At 45.1% G+C, this 22,423-nt stretch overlaps 2 long non-coding RNA genes across 3 annotated transcripts in view; one reads left to right on the forward strand and one right to left on the reverse strand.

The window, feature by feature from the left end:
* The window catches only part of LOC124082014 (uncharacterized), a 376,643-nt gene that overhangs the window by 317,235 nt on the left and 36,985 nt on the right, over window positions 1–22,423 (forward strand). The gene's annotated exons all lie outside the window — the stretch shown is intronic.
* On the reverse strand, window positions 2,245–7,110 carry LOC124082013 (uncharacterized). The gene is made up of 3 exons (XR_006848221.2): window positions 6,706–7,110; window positions 4,423–4,496; window positions 2,245–3,211 (listed from the first exon to the last, which is right to left on the reverse strand). It is a non-coding gene; the product is annotated as an uncharacterized LOC124082013 (long non-coding RNA).

Below are 22,423 nucleotides of genomic sequence, written 5' to 3' on the forward strand. Positions count from 1 at the left end.
TGGCATTCAGTCCCCAGGACCCACCTTATTGTGTTTCAGTGTTTGCCTAAAAACCCCAGAGACCACATCATAGGCCTGTAGAGATAAAAGGAGTCTTTTACACTCTTGCCCCTAAAGGAGAAATTTTCTCATTAGTGTTCCTGACAGACCTCCCTCCTCCAGCAGAGCATAGAGAGCAAGGCCTTCAAGCAGACCTGAGTTCAAGTCTTACCTTGGTCACCTACCAGCTAAGTGATCATGAGCAATTTACTTAATCATTCCTTATCTTGGTTTCCTTTTCTGCAAAATGAAGATGATGCTAAGTACCGAAATCATGGAATCCATGTAAAGATTAAACAAGATAATGTGTGTTATTATATTTCCTAGCTGCTTAGAATTCCATATTGATATTTATGCAACATAATTTATATAGATGTACCTACGACCTTGCATGCAATCCATATACAGTTAGATTCAAAAGTGAGTTGGGTGTGCGATCCAAAAGTGATGTTGGCAGTTGTTTGTAACATAGAGGGGCACACTGGTAGCACACCACCCATGGGAGCGCACTGGGAGCACACCACCCATGCTACTATTGCCAGCATTAAGTATAAAAACTTCATGCACATGAGAGATCTTAGAATACTCTTACAAAAAGAAAGCATTTCTGTGTATTTCAAATAAATGCAAAATAACATATCAAACCTGAGCTTAGCCAGCTTTCTGCTGCAACAGACTATGACATCAGGCCTGCACCTGCAAGTGCTCAGGAAAGTGTAGGTGACAGCAGGCAGGCCCTTTGCTTGCTGTGCAGTCTTCAAGGACTGGGAAACCAGCACTCTCTACATTCTTAGGTGTTTAATATTTTTCATGTTTAATTGACTCATAATAATTGTACCTATTTGTGGGGTCCAGTGTGACATTTCAGCATATGTATACAACCTGTAATGATCAGATCAGGATAATTAGCATATCCATCACCCTTGTGTAGGAAACACTCCAACTCTTCTCTACTAGCTATTTTGAATTATATAATTTATTGTGGCCAGCTATAGTTATCCAAAGGTCCCTAAGGATTCTGTCTTCCCAACCCATCAACAGGTATATGCAAGTTCCCTTCTGTGCCCAGTATTGTGCTAGCTAGAAAGAGAGCACAGGGATCGCAAGCTAAATATACTCAATTCCCTGGCAGGGTTTCTATTATAAAAGAAAAAACAAGGCACTTAAACTGCCACAGTGTGGGGCAGGAAGCACTGAAATCCCAGAGGTGGGGAGAGACACAGGGCACTCAGGAGGCAAGAAATGGCAGAGTGGGAAAAACCTAAAGGAGTAGTTGAAGTGGAACCTTTTAACTGAGTGAGAAGAACAATGTAGTAAACCCATCAGACTCCCAGAGGAACATGGGGTTAGATGCTGTTATTCTCATCCTTTCTACTTATCACCAAGATAGTCAACGTATGTCATTCACTAACAGAGAGATACAAAGATAAGGCATTGTCCCTGTCACCAGGGTGGCTAGAGTCAAAAGAAGCCCTGCAGAGAACAGTACTGGGCAGGAAGGAGGGGGCAGGGAATGAGAGCAGGTAGGAGCACAGTCACCAGGAACAGAGACTTGAGCTAGGCAGAGGGTTCTATAGTTGAATATGTGCTATAAAAGCAGAAGCTGTAGTGAGGACATTCCACCAAATCAGAAATGAGCCTGATAAATTTCAGGGACAATAAGAAAGTCAGCCAAGGTGAGTCAAAGGGCAAAGTACCTGTGTGTGGTGCCCACCATCATCCATAGGCAGCAGAAGATCCTGGAACTTTGCTCAGGGGTCTTCCTTCCTTCTCTACACTACAGTCCAGCTTTGTCTGGGGATGCTCCTTGCAAAGGGTGACAACAAAACCAACAGCTGGTTTCCCCTGCCAGGGCTGCTGACCCCAGGAAGGGTGTTCCAAGGGCCCAATTTCAAGGTGCCATCCATCACCTACTCCCACATTCTCCAACCTGACTGAGGTCACCCAGCTGCGGCCCACTGCAGAGAGGTAGGAATGGGTCCAGCCATGTGCTGTGCCAAGAGAACTCAGAGGCCGGTGGGCAGCCTACCATCTCTACCTCACTGAAACTCACGACCTTACCAAGCACCATTGCCAAATGTTAACCGCCTTTTATTTGCACCAGATTTTTATAGTGGAAAGAAAAAAAAAACATCCAGAGGAATCAAAAGCTTTTGGGTCCTACTCCCCATTCCCCTTCTTCCCACTCTGGCAGTAGCCCCCACTATGAACTGCATGGATCTATTCCTCACCCCCATATTCATATATGCCTGTGTTCATATGGATCCATAGAACACTATGTAGTACTGGCTGGTGAAGTACTGAGTTTAGGTAATTGCATTGTAACAAACATATTGTCTCAAACATTTCTGTCTCAGAGATCTATACATATTAAGGATTCAACTCCATTTCTTTATTTTAATGCTTTGTGACAAATCACTATATTTTACATTTTCTTACTCATTCTTCATTGATGAACATTGTTCTCAGGTTTTCTTTTCTTTTCTTTTTAAATTTTTTCTGTCTGAAAATCACAGCACTGAGCTCCTTGTACTTCTACCTATTTCCTGAGGCAGACAATTCCTCCTGATATAGAGAAAATGTCAAAATTCTCCATTCCTGTTCAAATGCAATTAGAAAGCTTTGGTGGGATGCAGAACCCCAAACTAAATGCACTGAACCATGCAAAGGGTGCATACAGAGGAGGTCCTGCCTCTGTGGAACTGCCAGTCCAGCAGGAGGGACAACATGGTGTAAGGCTGTATGTAGAAAGCTCTGGAGCAATGTCCAGACAGCCCCAACATGATTAAGAAAAGGTGCAGTTGATTTGAAGGAGGAAATCTAAAAGCAGATAGTGTAAAGGGGAAACTACATGACTATGGGCTTTTCCAGGAAAGCTTTCCCGAAAGAACTCCATCTTGACAAGGGCCTCAAAGAAAATCTAGGAGTTAAGTGCTCAGGGGTAAGGGTTCAATGCCTAGGAGAGAGGAACATCCTGATGGGAGAACAGCAGAAGCAAGTGCCCCAGGGCAGGACTCAGCATGGAATGTGAGATGTCTGGTCTGGCTGGAGTGTCTGGCTGGGATGAACTTGGAACTATTCTTCCAAAGTTGAGCTCAGCCCCACATTCGGGATGATGTCCATGTGGCCTGTTGCCCCGGGCAGCCAGCCCGGGTGGTATTTTTCCATTACCCTGAGAGAAGAAGAAGTTCAGTCACTTGTTGATAGCAATGTGGCCATTCAAGGAGAAAACAATTAGGGATGCTGAGCCCTGGCCCCCAGAGAGGAGGGAAGGAAAAAATTCTCCCTGGGGGGAAGGGGCTGGGTGGGAAACATCCAAGAGGGTAATTGGTAAATATTATTGTTTCATTCCCTGTTTGCCTGCTCTGCTCTGGTCCCCCTGCGAGTGGTGCATTTAAATCACACTGTCTGACTTTGGCAGGTTTAATTGAGTCGCCACTGAAAAAGAAATTATCCCTGTGCTATTAATTTTTATAGTTCCTCAGGGCTTTTAAAAAGTGTTTGGATTTTCTAGGTCTTTGAAAATGAAAACATTAAATTTTATTAAAAGGAAATGTAGGGGGGCTGGCAGGGCCCAGCCAGGCCCTGACAAGACGGTTTGTGGGAAGGTGGTTTGGGTCCCTTTGAGTCAGTGTGACAAAAAGTTTTGCCCTTGGTAGAATAAGAGGCAGGTGGTCTCCATGGATGTGTGATGTCAGCAAGAGCCACATTCCCCACTGGTTGTGGTGAGTGCTTCAACAATGCCACCCTGTTCCCATGTCCCCTGCGGTGGCAGCCACAGGCTAGCCTGCAGCTGGGAGAGAGTGTGGTGCTCTGTGCAGGCTGAGGAGACACAGGGCAGAACCAGTCTGTGAGGCCCGAAACTTTTATGAACTAGAGGGAATCTCCTAAAACACATGAATTCAAAATTACGAATCAAAAATTATGTTTGAAAGTGGAATTTAACTAAGAAAGAGAAAAGTCACTACAAACTACACATTTTAAGCAGCCGACAAATCCCACAGGCAACACCCAATCTAGAACAACTAGCACATCTGTAATATTTTCCTTCTACATTTCTTTAGCTACAAGTGCTTTGATCATCTTTAAATGACTATAATTTTTCAATATTAGTTTTATAGAGAGAATAGGAAGATAATTCAGTCTCCCCTCTAACGAGTTGATCAAATTTTGTACTTTATTATTCACAGTTTGGAAAGGTGTCTTTCAGCCTTGTAATTTGTCATCGGTAATGCCATGTGAATTTTCGGGATTGCTATTACCTTTGCAAAAACCTCTTTCGAATATCTTTCATATATGAGCTATGAGATTTTCAGGGCATTTCAATTTTTCTATTATAGCGACAAATCTAAAATGCTCTTTGAATTTATGAAACTTACTAACCAGATTGTCATCGATGTCCTCATTGTAGTGGCGTATAATGAGTTTTATGTTATCTCCATCAATGTCGGTATTTCCTGTCAAATCAGCAAGACATTTAAACATGGGGATTCTGATAAATTCTATGTCAGTAATTCCCATCAAAAAAGAAACAAGATGAATAGTGCATTTGTAATTGTATTACTTTGCATGATTGAGTATATTCTTGACAAGAGAGAACTTTCACTTTGACGAGGCAGTGATGAGAATCCTCTGCTTATGACTTCACACACCTGATGATTGGAGGAATTTCCTATGAAGCAGCTTCTGGATCCATGCATTTTAGAACCTTTGTTTCTCTCTCCCATCCACTTCCAGGGCCAGGCATGGCCGGACACAAGCATGCACCACCCCACACTGCAGGTTCCCTTCTGCTCCACACAGAAACCATCTGCACAGTGGGTGTCAGGAGTGGTCCTTGAAGCCTTTCCTACACTTGCCAGCTAGCGACTCGTGAATTACAGAGAAGTGACTACACACCCTGTGAATGCATCTGACTGAACCCATACCAAATACATGCACAATTCAACTGCTACGTACTAGTCTCCAAAGTGCCACTCCAATGGCACATAAAACGAGAGAGGTAGGATGGGAGAGATCAGTGATGAAAGAAATGGTATTATGAACAGATTATGGTTAAAATATCTCACTTTCACCAACTACATAAAAACAGAATGACCTTGTAAACATGTTGTGCTGATAAGTTGAAGTGGCATTAGCATTATGGGACATGCACGAGGAAGATGAGGGAGGGAGAACCCTAAACCAGAGCTGTCAGGGAATCAGCTATGCATTTGGAGGACAGACATGGCCCAGAACTACAAACAGCCAAAACTGGACAAAGAAATTGAAGTGGGATTTTGTATGGTGCAGACTTAAAAAGCAGACAGGCAGGTGATCAAATTGGGCTGGGAAGGCCCAGGAAGGTAGAAGGTAGAATTTGAGCTGGATATGATCAAGATGGCCGAGGAAGCATTCTCATGTATCCATGTGTATGTGTTTGTGCATACACATGTTCATGCACACGTACATGAGATATACTCTCTGGGTATGCGTGTGCCTCACTATACGCCTATGTTGTGTGTTTGTGTGGGTTGGGAGGAATTAAAGATGAGCATGAAGTCTGCAGGGGAAGTGACCTTGAATCATGGTGGACATCAGTCTGACAGATGACACTGAGACCCTCAAAAGTGAGGCAACTCACCCAGGTTTCCATATTTAACCAGTCGTGGAACTCAAGCTATCCCCAGGCCTCCCGGATACTCTCCCCCACAGATATAAGTTCCTACCCACCTGCAGCCTCTAGCTGCTCTCCAGGACTGCAGCAGTGTGCCCTGACCCTCGTCTCCCCAGGTAGAGCGCCCTTCCAGGGACAGGAAGAAATGCCAGTGATTGTGATGGCCCTCTACCTCCTCCTCCTAAGGGGTCACTCTGCTGTTATAAATCATCCCAGCCAGCCCTGACTCTGGCCTTGCCCTTTTGCCCTGGCTCTTCAGCTCCAGCTCTGTCCCCATGCAAAGTCACAAGGCACCAGAGTGTTAAGTGGAGGATGAGTTAAGGAAAGATGTGGGTTTTGCTTCAATGACAGAGCACTGCTCCTTAAGGAAACAAAGCAGGGGTGGGTCACTTCTGTTGCAGAAGTAAGAACTTTAGATGGTTTACCCACTTTTTCAGGGAAGGAAATAAAGTGGAATAACCTAATATCAGTTCAAATAACAAAACAAGGAATAGTCATGGTAACTTTGAATTTCCTACCCTGTGCTGGGGACTCAACTCCATACTATCACTTCTCTGATCACCCATTCTACAGACAGGGAAACTGACATTTGATGAATTTAGAGAGTTTTATCAAGGGACACAACTAGAAGTAGCAGGCCCAGGTTTTAAATTCAAATAGTCTGACTTCAGAGCATGTGTTCTTAACCATCATGATACACTGTGTTCATGGAAGAAAATAGAATAATCCTCCCATATGCACAGAAACTTAGCCAGATCCCCTAAAACTTGGGAACACATAAAAATCCTCTAAATAGAAAAGTAATGGCTACTCTTTCCCTACTGTTACCCCACATGTGTATACACACACACACACACACACCACATCCATGACACCACTCACCCCAGCCTCCCCAGCCCAGCCAGACTTTTTTCCTTGTGACTATTCCTCCTCCCCCAATTAATGCATCATCCAGCAATTTGCTGATCTCTGATTCCTGTTCAATCTCCACCTCGACCTGGGGTACTTACAAATCTTGCCTCTCATTATTTCGGTGTATTAAAAAATGAATCCTGGAGGTGGGAAGATTCTCTCTCCACTAACTGGTAACTGCAGGGCAGCTTGGCTTGAGAATGCTTCTAGCTTTGCCCAGGTCAGGTTCATGAGACGTGTTGGTGAGGGCTAGAAGCTGGGAAGATTTCAAAGTACGTTTATTGTCTGTCTGTGTGACATGCTTTCAAGTGACAACCAGTGTTGCAGTCTTATCTGGTCAATGGGAGTCTGGTGACTTATTGGAGCTGAGGATTTGAGGAGATCTAGAAGGGACTCACTCTATCCCCCTGTCTCAACTTACATGTGTGCTCCCCTGTACCACCAACAAGGAGAGAAAGGGCCAAAGAATCACCCTGCACAGATGAGGGGACCAGCTCTGAATCTTCCCCCTAACTCTTGCCACTGGAGCAATCCGCTTGCTCCTGCAGAGAATTCAGGCCATGTCTCCCTCTCAGGCTGAACTCATAAATCCCCATCTGTGGGAACAGCCCCCCCTCCCCTTTCCAAGCGGAGATAGACAGAGATGCTGGCCCAGACACAGGGTGTGGAAACTTCCACTGGCCTGTATTTGACCCCTCTGCCTCCAAGTTTTTGCATCTTAAAGGGACCCTGACTGATAGAGAGCAAGCTAGCTTGGCAGCCCAACCAACTGCTCATTTCCAGCTGTTATCCGTGAACAGAGGGAAGCATCTCTGTTTCGTTCAATACCTGGAATGCCTTAAAAACCCGAAAAGAATCAGAGTGCTCCTTAAATTCTGAAGAGTTGAGGTTATCTTTGCCCTATTTGTAAAAAAGCTGACCTATGTTCAGGGACTAGCCAGGCGAGTGTGGGGCACTCTGGAGTGTGAGGGAGGCAGAATTCCTGTCACTAGACTCCTGCCTGGAGCAAGCCACCCGCCCCTGGGCCTCCACCAGGGGTGGGGTTGTTGGGTTCAAAATCGAAATGGTCAGTGACCTCAAGATGGGGCCTAAAGAACAGCCTGCTTCACAGGCAAGGGTGGATAGTTCCATGAATAACACACCCCACTCTGGGTGTTTCAGGACAAGACCACAAAAATGTGAAGAAAGGCAGCCATGGTCTCTCACAGACCATACCTCAGGGTCCTATGTCAGAAGAGGGACCATTGGCTTCACCTGGCTGTTCTTTCTCAAGTTCTTAAACTCAATTCCCTGCAATCAAATCAGCCAAGTGTTGAGTTATCCTTGTCCCCACATCCAGCCACCATGGAGGTGCCCAGCTTCCAATCCTGAGACGCTGGGGAACTAGACACTCAAACAGGCAGCACCGATATCCTGATCCTGAGGAGCAGCCCCTTTTCTGTGTCTTGCTAAAAGAGTCTTCATGTCCACTACGTCCTCATGCCTCACCAGCTCTGCCTCAGGAGCTCTGTGGCCTGTGGCCTCTGGCCTGTAGGACTGTGTAACGGTCAGCAATAGGGCATACACAATGCGTCACTACCTGTGACTGGCTCTCTGGCTGGCCCCTGTGGCACTTCTGCCCCAGAAGCAGGAGACTAGTCTGGCTGGAGGGGAAGGGTCGTCCTCAGTGTGGCTGGCTAAGTATCTTTGGGCCTCCCCACTCAGGGCACATGGTCTGACTACATTTCCTGTTCATCATGATAGGCAGAGCCACAGGAGTGGTTCTGGCCAATGTTTGTGAGCAAAGCATCATGCCATGATGCTTTGGGCTGGAGCATCTAATTGCCAAAGCAATACCTGGGGAACATCCTTTTCTCTTTGGTATGAGGACCAGCGATATTCAGGAAGTCAGTTCCTTTGTCAGCCTGAGTCCCTGAGTGAGAATGTAGAGCTGAGGCCAGCACCCACCAACCGTAGACCATAGCAGGTATTTAGTATGAGCAAGCACTAAACCTTGGTTGTTGGAACCCACAGAGACTTGGGAGTCTGACTGCAGCACAGTCCACCCCACCTGAGGGAGGCTGGTGGGAGTCACCTGGGGCTAGGGAGAGCCGTGTGCTGAATGCTGTGGGATTGGTGGCAAACTATAGATGCAGTAAAACAAGATGAACTCATTGCAAGTGGCTTGTCATGCTCTGAGGGCACTCCCAAGAGACTGAGGAGGATTTAAATAAGCTTGGTGAGAACAAGAAGAAGTAGCCATTTTGCCCCATTTTGCCCTGAATGTCAGGTGCTAATTCAAGCCCTGGTTGCTCTTCCAGCATTTCACTTGTTAGGAGGACGCCAGGCCTCAGTTACATCCCGCAAGACTCACCCCTCTCATCCCACTGCCCCTCAACACACAGTTTCAACCCTCTATTTATTTATATCTTCACTCACCCTTACTTCCAGTCTGAGAAAATACAGACTGCACCCTCCTCCTGTCTAAATCCAATCCTTCTTCTCCACTGGTTCCATACCAAGAGCCTATAAATGCTCTCAAACCTCCCTATCAAATTAAAAATTATCTCTCAGCCTTGAACCAACCCTTTTACTCTGGTCTACATTATCCATTAATATACCAATTCTACTCTTCTCATCCCTTTGAATCCACTAGGAGCTTCCTCCTCACAAAATAAAATTCAAGATTTAGGGATCCAGTGCTATAAAAAGCAACTCAAGGTGTATTTAATCTAGATTTCCTATCTCGTTCCTGGCCAGCAACAACCATCTCAGAACCATATATCTAGGAAATCAATATTCTATGAAATAGGGATTTCAAGGGGAAAGTTCACCCTGGCTGACTACATGTGGGTAATTAGGTAAGCAGTAGTGACAATGGGCCTGATTTACTATGAAATGCTCATGCCATTACGGTAAAATTATTTGGCTCATTAAGCAATCTATCTGCCAAGAGTGCAGACACACACCAAATACCCACTCCAAATGACAGAAGGATGGAAGGCAGGCGTCCTCGGGACACTTCCCAGCTATTTCTGACCAACTATGTGGCCTTGAGCTTGTCACATACCGTCTTCAAGCTTCCATTTGCTGCCTACTCACCTCTGACCTTTTTTCTTTTTTTTTTTTTTTTGAGCTAGGATCTGGCTGTGGCCCAGGCTAATCTGGAAGTCTGGAGTTCCTGGGCTCAAGTGAGTCTCCCTCCTCAGGCTCCAGAGTAGCAGAGTAGTACCTACTTCTACTCTGAGAATTTGACTAAGAGCCCAGCAATGACCTTTCAGATTGCAAAATTCTTTGACTTTTCTCTCTCTCTCTCTCTTTTTTTTTTTCTGTGCTAAATTGTAGAGTTGTCAAAAATGAAGAAAGAATTGGAACTGGATCAATTTGTTCCAGATAAGCAGGAAAAAAAAGTATCTTTCATCCTGTAGCAAGTGTGTGCCATTGAGGGGGATCAGCTGGTGAGCGTTGATGTGGACCAGTCCGTGGTTAGTGTCCCTTAAGAGAAGGGAAACAGAAAGAGCACAGCCCTCTGTTCTCATCCCAGCCGCATCCCTTAGTAGCTGTGTGACTTTAAACATGTCACTTAACTACTTTAGCTCTAAAATTCTATGACATCTCACATGTTCTTGAAGACCCAGGCTGCAGACTCCTCAAACCCTCACCTTGAAACGAAGCTTTTCTTGGTTTATCTGGTTGTCAACCCAAATGGTAAATCATAAGGCACTCTGCTCAAAGTCCACCTGTGCTATGTGTGCTCAAATCCTAGGGTCTGGGAGTGACTCAGGAGTAAGAGCGTTTGAGAAAAGGCACAGCTTCTAGGCACCAAATCTGCTGTTTTCTGGAACACAGTACATGAGCAACTTGGAAGCATAAAATTCTAAAAAATCTTAGCCATCTCTTACATTTACAAAGTACAATAAGATGAAGTCTTCAAGCAGTGTGACTTTCATCACCCTGGTTGATCCCCGCAGGATTCATATTCTGGGTTCTTCCAGCTAGGGCCTGGGCAATACAGCAAGAACATGGATGCAGGCCAGGGCCTGGCCCACACACCTGCTCCTGGAGCACAATATAATACCTAACTTGATTGTGAAGCAAGAGCAGGGAGAGTGCTATGGGACTTAAAGCTATGAATAACATTTCCTTGTTTGCTGTGTTAAACAGATACAGAGGAACTGTGGCATTTGTTTGAACATAAGGAGACTAGGGTCTTTTTTATTGTTCTGGGTTGAATCCCAAGTCCGTAGGTGGCATTCACATAGCAGACAGTCAGTAAAATTGTGATGAGCAAATGAATGAATGCATATCCTATATGAATTTTTAAGCTAAAACTTGAGACTTTAGGAAAATGATATATTACTTACTACAAGTGTGTCATATTAGCTGTGTCACACTCTTCTGTGGCATTGAAGCACTTCCCAAAGATGGATTCACTCCACTTTACAGGGGAGAAAGTAGAGAGTTTAAGGTAAATAAATAACATGCTCAAGGATACACAACCCATAAGGAGTAGAGACCAGACAGGACACTTGCCCATGTGACAAGCATTTATTTAATAAATTTTGTGGGCTGGGTATTGAGTTGGTTGCACTTTGAAACACAATGGAGCCAAGAGGGTCTCTGCCCCATCTGGCTTCCTTCTGGCAGCCCTGCTCTTGCCTCTGGAAAGCTGTCTGTCCCTGGGGTCCTTCTCTCTAGCCATGACACCATGAAGCCCCCAGTTTTTCTCAGGCCCTGACAATAAGCCTGCCGTCCTTTGGCAAATCCAAGGATTTGCTGGTGGCTGCTTTGGGGCTGCAGAAGAGAGCATAAAAAATAAACATGAGATGGCTGTAATATTCTAAGAAATCAGACAATGTTTTACAGTTAGGGTCTCTGGGCACCATGCAGAAGTCCTCACAGGCTACACCCTGAGTCCCACCATTAGTCCACTCAGGGGGCCCATAACTTATGTTTCTCCTCTGGGTCCATATTTTGTAATATGGCAGCCAAGATCACACATGCCTGCCAGACTCTCCATCCTGCCAAGATCATGGCAATCAGCTCTATTATTTCAAGAGCCACCAGAAATCAGAGACAACCAACATCTGCTACAACAGAAGCATTTCCGTACTGGGCAGAGCACAGTTCAGGTCACTGGGGTAGTAGAGCCTTGCTTGATATCTGCAATGACATCTGAACCCTTGGGGTGGTGGGTCACAGCCCTGGTTGCACATCAAAATCTCATTTGGGGAAGGTTTTAAAACATAACCATGCAATGTACCCCTGGACCAATTAAATAAAAATCTCTGGGGCGAAATCCAAATTTGGATTTTTTTTTTAAAGCTCCCCAGCGATTCTCACTGAGAACTACTGCCATGATGAACTTGCTTCCTCCCCTCAGCGGGGCTGAAACTGTGTTTAGACTAGTCTTTAAAACTGTTAGGAGTCAATTAACACCTGTGTATTTAGACTGGCTCCATTGAGCCGGCCAAGCACTTCTCAAGATAGGGTTCACGGTTCAGGTCTTGCTTCTTCCAGAAAGCACATGAAGAGATGCCCCCAGTATGCCACCAGGTAAATATCTCACCAGCCCTGGAGAAATCTACATGACCAGGGACCTCTCATACTAGTGCCCCTCATAGAGTTTCCAGATTCTTTTGCCACCACCAAGACCCTTGACACTGGCGCTACCTAACACACACTCCTGGTCCTTGGTCTACTCACTGTCCCCACTCTGTATCCCCATTTAGGTTGCATGTTTAATCCTGTCATTCATCTACCCGGACTGACTGGGAAAGGCTGACATGTCATCTCTCCATAGTCAGCTTGAAGTCCCAACTCAAAACCCTTCTTTGATGTGCAACGCCAAATATGTGACCTCTCCAGTTCTCAGAAACTGCTTCCTTTACTGAGTTTATTGTCCATCACATGTAAGGTTTATTCACTCACTTCAAATATACTGTATGGACAAATATGTGTGCTTTGCCCCCTGGGTCATAACACCTATGTATGGTCAAACCAAGATTCCTCAATAATACAATCCAATGAAAAATAATGAGAGGCTGGGCTCCTTTGATTATGGGAGGTTAAAACAAAATGCTGTGAGCCTGCATGCAATGAATTGTTTGATCTATAGGTAACTTTGTGAAATATCAGTTATTGTCACCATGTCCCCAGTCAAAAAAAAAAAAAAAAACTAAAAGGAAAATGATCCATTTTTATTCCCAAAGACACCGAGACAGAGAAATTGTTGTGAGGAAACTAGACTCAGAATGAGTCCCATGGTCTATTAATAATAGGGCCAGAGCCAAAATCCAGGGTCTACACAGCTAGCTCAACATTCTTTCAACTAATTGAAAGGTTCTCAAACTTCAACATGAGTCAGAATCACCTGGAGGGCTAGTTCAACTGGTGCTCTGAGCTGGGTTCTAATAATTGCATTTCTAACAAATTTCCAGGGGCACTGATGGTGCTGGCCAGGGACCATACTTTTGAGACTCATTGCTCTAATACCAGCTGTTGCCTGGAAGAAGAGAGATAGAAACAGGAATTCCAGACCCACTAGGAGAGATGCTAGAAAAGCAAACCAAACATCATGTGGAAATAATAAGAACCAATAAATAGCTGAACATATTTATTTCAGCAAATGCTTGTCTACAAGAGTAATTTGTTATAAATTACAAATAAAAATCTTAAAGTTAGTATAACAAAATCATTCTTAGTAAGAATTCAGGCCAAAATATCAATACATTCAATGGGATTGAAATAAATTCTGACACGAGAGCTACATAATAGATCAGAAATAGTCCTGTGGAATGATAAAAAGTGGCAAAAGAAGAATCAAAGGCAGACCACCCATGCTCTCTGAAGATTCCCTTGCATGGGAGGGGGGTTTGGCAGCAAATCAGTCCATCCCTCCATCAATCTGCCTATCACTTAATCAATGTATTCTTGCTACACATCAACTTTATGCCACTAAATTCTGCTGGACAATAATGGGAGATGGAAAGTGGCCATCTCCCACTAAGTGGCTTGTGCTCACCAGAAATGCATCTGCAGAAATACAGACTCCGAGACAAAATGTACAACTGGGAAAAATTGGAGAATAGTATAGAAAATTTGTTAAACTCTGGAAGTGTTGATACTATACAAAGTCAAAATTGGAACAATAAAAGTCAGGGCGCGTTAAAATAGGGGAAAATATGTCTCCATGGCTAAAACCCAGGGCCTGATATACAGAGAGAGTCAATGGTTAGGCAGGAAATAAATTAATGAAGTGTCTCTAAGATGTTGAACTTGAAGTACATCTTTTTAATTGGGTAGAATTTAGTGTGGGAATGTACCTGGTTGGTAGAGCACTTAACTAGCATGTGCAAGGCCTGAGGTTCAATCCCCAGGACTGAAAAACAAAATTGTGATTTGGATGAGGGAATGATATTCAAGACATAATAAATGTTGTGAGTCATTTGAGAGGAAGGAAACTGTTCACCCACATGAAAATGTGTGCATGCGTGTGTGCATGTGTATGCACTCATGGTCACATGTGTCTGGTGGAGGAAAGTGGAAGGGAGGGGAGCCAGGAGTAGGGAAGGGGCTGGCACTGCCATACAGAAAGTTCATAGAGGGAGATAGTGGAGGAAGGGAGGTTAAGGACAGTAGATTGGGTCCAGAATGTCCCCTAGGTCTTCAGGGTTCTTATTGTAAGAGAACCATTCTTGACTCTTGGGCTGAGGAGGTCTGAGAGGTAAGTTTAAGTTTAAAGTAACACCATGCTTCAAATATCATCCCAAGGGGCAAGGCCAGAGAAAGACTGGGATTGATGCAGATGACACAGAGACCAATGTCACCTTCTGCCTCTGCCCTTTGCAGAGACCCTTTCCTAGCATTTTTAGGTCCAGGACATGAGTACATATGGAGGCTTCCATATGCCATCTGGCTGGACAGGGAAGGGTTATAAATCAAGATGACAAATGTCAGATACAATATGCTGCCTTCTCTTTCATTGATAAATATACTTTTGCATGAACCTGGAAATCCAAGTTTGAATTTCAGATTCTCAAAACCCTGTTTTCTGGAGCAAAGCTGGAAGGCTCTGGCCTACGCTTCTCTCTCTTTCCATCCTTGGCTCCATTCCACTTTTTTTAAGAGCCTTTGCACATGCGTGTGTCCAAGTTCCTCCATTGCCTCCCATAAAAACGCCAGCACGTGGCCATCCCTCAAGTCTTGGGATATGCACAGCACCAGCGTGGTCTACCCTAAGAAGGAGGACCCAAGAGGAAGACGCACGCAAGCCATCAAAGTGGTCCTGAGCCATTTGTTTGGGGAATTACAAATCTCAGGTGCCTCTGGTTGAGTTTGAGAAGACCATGGGCTCCAAGTGAACCCTTCTCCTTAGCCCCATGAGTATCTTGCCAATGGGATGGCATGGTGGGAGGAGAAGCAGCACGGGAACTGAATCAGGGGCTTCAGGGGATTCCTCTACCCTGGGACTCAGGGTAAGTGAACCTCTGATCTGAACTCTACTGCCTCAGTAGAGCCTGTATTCTGCTACCACAACCCCATGGCAGCCGGTCCCTCCCTTCACGCCCTTGCCACGCTCTCCATATTAGAAGTTTCTCCCTCCTAACTGAAGAGTCACTAAATCAAAAGGCCGCCTGGGCTCTCAGATCCACACTTTGATGGAGGGTTCAGCCGATGGGGAAACCAGCCACACACAGCCTCCTGCAGGGGCTCCACCCGCAGCCATCCTTCACAGCTGCCTCCCTGCGCCCTCGGATCCAGGGCTCCACAAGCTCATCTCATGGCTTCTTTTTTAATCTCCACGTGAGCACTTGTGCCCTCCTTCAAGTGCGCCGAGGTAATTTTAAAGAACACCTCATTTTGCTTTCATTTTGCTCTGGCCTGGCCTCCCCATAAATCAGGGCTGAGGCAGAACTTGAGAGGACTGGGCTAATCAAGACTTCAATCTCAAGAAATGTTTAAATATAAATCAAAAGAGTTGAAGGCTCTCCAGATCCTCAATTTTCTTTGAAAGCCTAGTTTGTCTTGTTTTCTTTTATTTTTTTATTTTTTTATTTTTCCTCCCCCACTTTATTTTTTTCTGATTGGCCCTGCTGAGCTCTAAATTTCATCTTGGTGCCCTTAGAAATATTTCTAAATAGTTTTAGATGTTTTCTTTTAGGCACTGTACCAAGCGATACAAAAGGGATATTGCTGGTGCCCTCGGTGGCGGGGTTGGGGCAGTCTACAGCATCTTGCAAGAATTGGAAGGATTTCAGATTTTAGGCATAAACAGTGACTTGGCAGTCAAAAGAATAGAAATAAAATCAACAGAACTATAACTTTGACCATCTCTCTTGTTTCAGATATCTATGGCTCTATAACGAGCTCTCCAAACTTAGAGTTAAAAAAATAACAACTGGTCTTTATTACATTTCTCTCTCAGGGTTCTCAAGGTTGATTGGCAGTTCTGGCTTAAGGTCTTCTTGCATCTACAGCCAGACAGTGGTCAGAGCAGGGGTCTTTCTGAAGATTCCCTCACACATGGCAGCTGGGCTGAGATAGCTGGGATGACTGGGTCTCCTTGGACATCTCCCCTCCCTCTCTTTGTAGTGTCTCTATGTGATCCCTCCTATAGATTTCACATATGGTGTTTTAAAATATAAGTTTCCTTATTCAGGGTTGGCTTGCCGTTGATCTCTCCAGTAGAGCAGGAGACAATTGCTATTGAAAAGATGGCTTGGAGGGGGCACACCATGCAGTGGGAGGTTAAGTGGGGAAGCACCAGCAACAGTGGGTAAGGACTGAGGGTAAGGGTGCGGCCTGGCTTAGAATGTGGGTAAGGGCCTTTATTGCATTTAGGTAGTGGTACAGGCAAGGAAAGGTGTGGCAGCTTAGAATTAGCTAGTGTGAATAATTTTAGTGGACCCTGAAACATAGGGGCTGTCCCTAGTTGGCCCTAGAGTGATATGATATAGTCAGATGGCTAGAGTGGCCAGGAGTAGGAGGGATCCATAATGGTGGCTAGGGGTGTAGGCCCTGGATTGGTTGGTTTGTATATGAACGGTACACACCCAGGAGTGTTGTTTACTACATCTGAGAATTAGCTAACCCTTCGAGGGACAGTTCCTCCTGGGTCAACAAGGCCTGAGACGCTGAAGCATCAAAATACAGAAAGTAAGTAGCTCTGGCTTCCAAAGCTACAGAGAGAGCCAATCAGAAGCTATGGTGTTTTCTATGACCTTCAAAATCACCCAGGATCACTTCTGTTCCTTTCTATGTATCATCAGTAAGTCACTAAGGCCAGTCCATGATCAAGAGGAAGGGAACTAGACTCTCCCTGCCAAAACAAGGAATGCCAAATAATTTGTGAACATGTGCTAAAACCAGCATTTCTTCCACAATAGAGTCTCCCCAAAACGTCATTAATGACTAATAGACCCCTCTCCCCATCCCTTACAACCCCAAAACCTTAGATTCAAAAACTCCTAAATCCAGTTGCCCATCTGTTAACACCACCTCATTTCTCAGACCAAGATGCTGAGCAAGGTGGTCAGAATTAACTTCTGCACTCTCTTAAAATAGCAGAAGTCAAGTGTGAGAAAATGGGGGGACCCACTGGTGTGAGTTATAGTGAATGTGTCCATAGTGAAGCTCACGGTCAGTGGATCTTCCAGTAGATGTCCAATGCCATGGATAATACAAAGTAAGGAGGAAAATGGCTCTACTCTCCAAGCGTATAAGCTCTGGTGGAGGAAAAAAGTCATGAAGTATTTAATGAAGTACACAGCCTTCAGAGAAATGGAGAACTAGTCTTTGCAGTCTCTGGGGAAGGAGGTTGACCTTAAAGGATGTGGAAGCAGCTCACATCCACTTTCATAGCTAACTCACTCCATCCCAAGGCCAGAAGTATCTCTAGCCTCCTTATCTGTCCCTCAAACAAAAAAACAAAAAAAATCACCCTCCTTTTCTCCCCTGGGCCCGACAGTCTCCCACCTTGGAGGGCTCTTCCCCTTCCCCTTTACCCACTCAAATCATGTCCTGCCTCAGGGCCCACCTTCTCTGTGACCCCATTTCTGACAACTCCACATTGTACAGATGAGAAAACTGAGGTACATGAAGGTTATGTCCAGGCTCAAGGTCACAAAGCTTGGCAAAGGGCAAAGCTGAAACTCAGACTGTCGGAAAAGGCTGAGCCCCGTATGCCATGGGGCTGTCTCTTCACTGTGAGACGCAACTTGTCTCCTCACAATGAAGAAGGCCACAGCAGGCGGGGCTGAGTGGAAAACAGGCAAGTGGTCAGGCCATGGGGACAGAGAACTGTTGGGGACCACACAGACTCAGATGTCTGAGTGTGCAGGGTTGGGGACTCAGGAAACAGAGGCAGAGAACAGAGGCCTCCTTTAAACCTGGTGGCAGAGGGGAGAGGGCGTTAAGCCTGTACTGAAGGGGGACAGTGAGCCAGGGATCGACTTCAAGGATGGGAGAAGCAATTACATTTCCAGCCCATTAGAAAACTGCTGCTGGGGAGGACTGAAGGTGAAGATAGGGGATAGCCTGGCAAAGTGGAGCTGGGGAGGAGGCAGGAGGCCTGCTACTGCTCGGCAGGGCAACTGGAAGGAGCAGAGGCCTTGGGAGGAGACGCCATCTTTCTCTATCTTGGAGGACAGGCAGGGAGGCCAGAGCCTCTAGAAAATAAAAGAAGCTGCTCTCTCATTTCTCCACCCCCCACCTTGCCCCCAGCCTGTTGAATCAGCCCTACTGCCTTCAGCCTCTCCCCAGAGCCTCTAAGAGTCTGTGCACCCACAACCCAGGTCTCACAGGACCAGTTCTACTTCCAAGAAATTGCTTTCCTACCTAAGATACCTATCTCCTCTGCCCTCCAGCTCAAGGAGGAGCAAGTCAACTATTTTGCCACCTGACAGCCTCTAAAGCATTGGAAATCAGCTATCACCATGTCTGCCCCCACCCATGACTTTCTTTCTTTCTTTTTCCTTTTTTTTAACCTAAATATGCTCAGTTTCAAATAGACCCATGTCCAGTATTTCCTGCTATTGGGCTTGTTAGGGAAAGAGCTTGAGAGGAACATTGCTGGAGCAACTGTGACACTTTCTCCATCAGCAAGTGCTCACTGAAGGGTACAGAGTGCGAGACCCATCAGAGTCACCTCAGTCCCACCGACTCCTGGGTCGTTTATGAGGACTTTCAACTCTCATTATCTGCTGTGCATTTCAATCCTCAAAAAAATCTCTGTGGGGATGGAGTTGTAGCTCAGTGGTAGAGTGCTTGCCTCGCATGCGTGAGGCCCTGGGTTCGGTCCCCAGCACCACATAAAAGTAAACAAATAAAAATAAAGATATTGTGTCCATCTACAACTAAAAAGTAAAAACTAAAAATAAAAATAAATCTCTGTGAAGGAGGATTAGCAATTGCTTTCCCATCTTATAGACAAATCATTTGAGGTTGCCGAAGAGGTGAAATCTCATGTTCATTGTCACGCAGCCCATTCATGGCAAGGCAGTCACGTCACCCTGCTCCTTCACACACAGGGTCTCTGTTCTCCTGGTCTTACAACTGTTCTGGAAAACCAGATAGAGGCAGGAGGAGCCCAGAGGGCATCCACTGTAGGCATTTTGGGGCACACAGGGCACCTGTAGGGCAGAGTTAAAAGGACATTTCACAAAAAGGAGAGAATTGACAAATGTCTAGAAGGAATTGAAGTGGCAGAAAGGAAACTGGCAGTGTCTCTGCACCTGGGGTGGGAATGGGTGATTAAATCACCAAGGCAAGGGAGAAGAGGGTGTTAGCTGAAGGAGAGACAGAAGGCCAGCTGGGGAGGGCCTGGCCGACCAGGGGCAAAGGTATGCCTTTGGTTGTCCCAAGAAGCCACAGGTGGCTGAAAGGCAGAGAAGAAAGAATAAGATAAAACTGTCCTTTAGAGGAACTTTTCTCACAGAGGTGGCAGAGTGGCCTGGGGAATGAGATATCAAAAAGGTCGTGCCAGGCCCCCTCCCTTTCTGAATATTTTTGCTCTTGACCCGTGGATTTCCACAGTGGCAAGATGACACCAGACACCAGGAGACAGGAGCCAGGAAGGCCTCCCCAGGGACACCTAGCCCAGGGAGCGGAGCCTCCCCCTCTGGCATCTCAGGGTACAGTGCCAGATCACAGAAGAAGTTGAAATAGCTCCTAATAGACGAGACGGGAAATGACCCTCCTCGGTAGGGATGCTGGGAAGCATGAGGCCCCTTTGCCCCTGGGTTAGAAATTCTGCATTTCAGGTCTTAATGTTATCAGCCATATCAGAGCACAGGTATAAACTGCTGAGGCGAGATCACTTTTATTTTCTTTTCCTGTTATAAGCTACTAATCAGTTGTGAATATTGACCAACGACATCTCTATAAGAAAATTTATTTAGAGTTTATTTTGTAAGAAATAGAAAATATTTCAGTTACATGCTTAGAACTTAAGAACATAAAATCATCAACAATGTAGTAAATATCAAAACACATAAATTTAGTCCAATGCAATCACTCTAGAAGAAACTGAGGTCAGAGAGGGAATGATGTCCCCAGGCCACACAGCAAACACTGACCATGTGCTCATCCCCCCTCTTTCCTGTGTCACAATCTGTGACTTGCTCCTCCTGACCCTCTCCTTCCACTTCTCACCCTGACTTTAGTGCAGATGGGCAGAGATCTTATTTCACCTTCATGTGGCTTCTCCAAAGAGCCACCTAAGGAAATTCCCAAGTGCCATTTAACACTCCAACTGCAAAATGGACCCCCGCCCACCCAACCCCACCCATGGACTTTCTGTATCTATCTTGCTCCTCATCAGCAGAGAGCAGCCCATGCCCAGTTTGACCTCAACCCCCACCAAAGTCCAACATTAAAACCTTGTTTCCTAGGAGAAACTCCTGCCCTTGGGTCATGAGGCTTTGAAGGTTAAAGTTAGGTACTCTGCATTCCAGTTCTCCTTTATTGAAAGAGACATCAGGGAAGGGAGCAGGAAGACAAAGAGGAAATACATGGGTCATGTGACTTTTTAGCATATTGTAGAGAACATTCCTTGTGCTCCAGATCCTCTTTCAGTCTGATCAAACATCACTCCCCTTTCCTACCTCTCATGCTATGGTTGCTATGGCAACCCCCAAGCTACTTATCAACCCCATTCCACCTGAAAAAAATCTTCCCAGCTTCTCTCCTGAAAAACTCCTATTCATCCTTAAATATCCAACCCACACAGCCCTTCCTCTCTGAAGCCTTTCCTACCCCTACTTCTCACACTTAACCCAAACATCTGGGGCTGTCCTGGTCATTGCATTCCACCATCGCACTGCCACCGACGGCCTTAATTTCTGTTCTGTTATAATGGCAAGCTCACTAGCTCTTGAATGCACCAAGAGCAGGATTGTGACTTATTTATCCTAAATTTTTATAGTCTAAATATTACCTTATACATATTATTTATGCAGTGATTGTGGCCGAATAAATAAATAAATATAGTCAGTAGGAGAATGATACAGAGGAATGTATACAGAGGTGCCATACCCAAGTTGCATAGCCAGAAAATTAATATTGGGAAACAAAATATCCAGAATAGATGAGAAATACAATGTGGAGCATAGTATGCTGGTAAGCCACCTCTAAAAGAGGAAAAAATGAAAGAAGAAAAGAAACAACAACAACAACAAAAAAAAAAGCAGGCCCTAATTGGTGGCATTTTCCAAACTTCATGGTGTAACAACTCCCATGATGGTTGATTTCATTCAACACACTAAACACAAAATTTAGGAAGAAGGGCGTACGAATGATCATCATAGACCTGTGTAAGACAGCCCTAGCACACCATGGAATATAGTCACATACATAGTTCTAAATTTTCTATCATCTCAAAAGTCATAAAAACAGTTAAAATATTTAGACCAATAGAGATCAAAGATATTTTTAAATGATTAATGAAATATTTTACATTCCCAATTTCATACAAAGTCTTTGAAATTCCTTCGTGCATTGACACTACAACCCATCTCAGCCTGAACTCACTGCAGGTGGTAATAGCTACCAAATTGAAATAATGCAGGTCTAGACTCACAAAACCAGAGCCACAGTGGGGCAGAGTAACATGGCCATGATGTTGTTTGTAGAATTTTATCAGTGACCATAATGTTTAGAATAGTGTTGCATTTTTGCAACTTCAGGCAGAAACAATGCTGCTCCCATGGGCTCCATTAATTTGAGAAGAGGCCAGTTCTGTGGCACCATAACAGGATCTCACGTTCCTCTCTCTCATGTACTCACTCTCTCATGATCCCGTGCTGTTAGAGCCTGTAAACAAGTCTGGATGGCGCCTGGCAAAATGCCAGAGGGAGTGGTTTGTGAAGTAACACCAGAGAGCCATTAAGTGTGGAGATTCCTTATTGGTTGACTGATGTATCTAGTTTATGCTAATTAAATAAGCTGTGTGGAATGTATAAATACTGCTCCTGTCCTGCAATAAACGGCTTCCACTCCTGCTGTATCAACGTACACAAGTTGTTCGTCACCCCCCTGGTTATTTTGCTGCAGCCGGACTGCGGCACCGTGCCATGTGCCCACACTCATTAATGACCACATACTCTTCCCAGCTTTCAGCATGTGAGATTGAAGGCAGCTAATGAAAGCCCAGTTGCACTTCCTCCTCGGTTCCCCATGGAAATTCTCCATGAGAAACCACCATCTTTCTAGGACTTCCCACCTCGTGACTGCCAGAGCACCTGGGAACATCCAGAAAGACTTGATCTCTCAGGAGCTGGATGTGAACACACAGTGCTCAGAAATGCACCTGCTGATTGGCCAGCGAGTCAACTGCCA

The sequence above is a fragment of the Marmota monax genome, unplaced genomic scaffold (assembly GCF_021218885.2).
Source record: "Marmota monax isolate L192 unplaced genomic scaffold, Marmota_monax_Labrador192_F-V1.1 WCK01_AAM20220418_F8-fsc00031, whole genome shotgun sequence".
Taxonomy (NCBI): Eukaryota; Metazoa; Chordata; class Mammalia; order Rodentia; family Sciuridae; genus Marmota; species Marmota monax.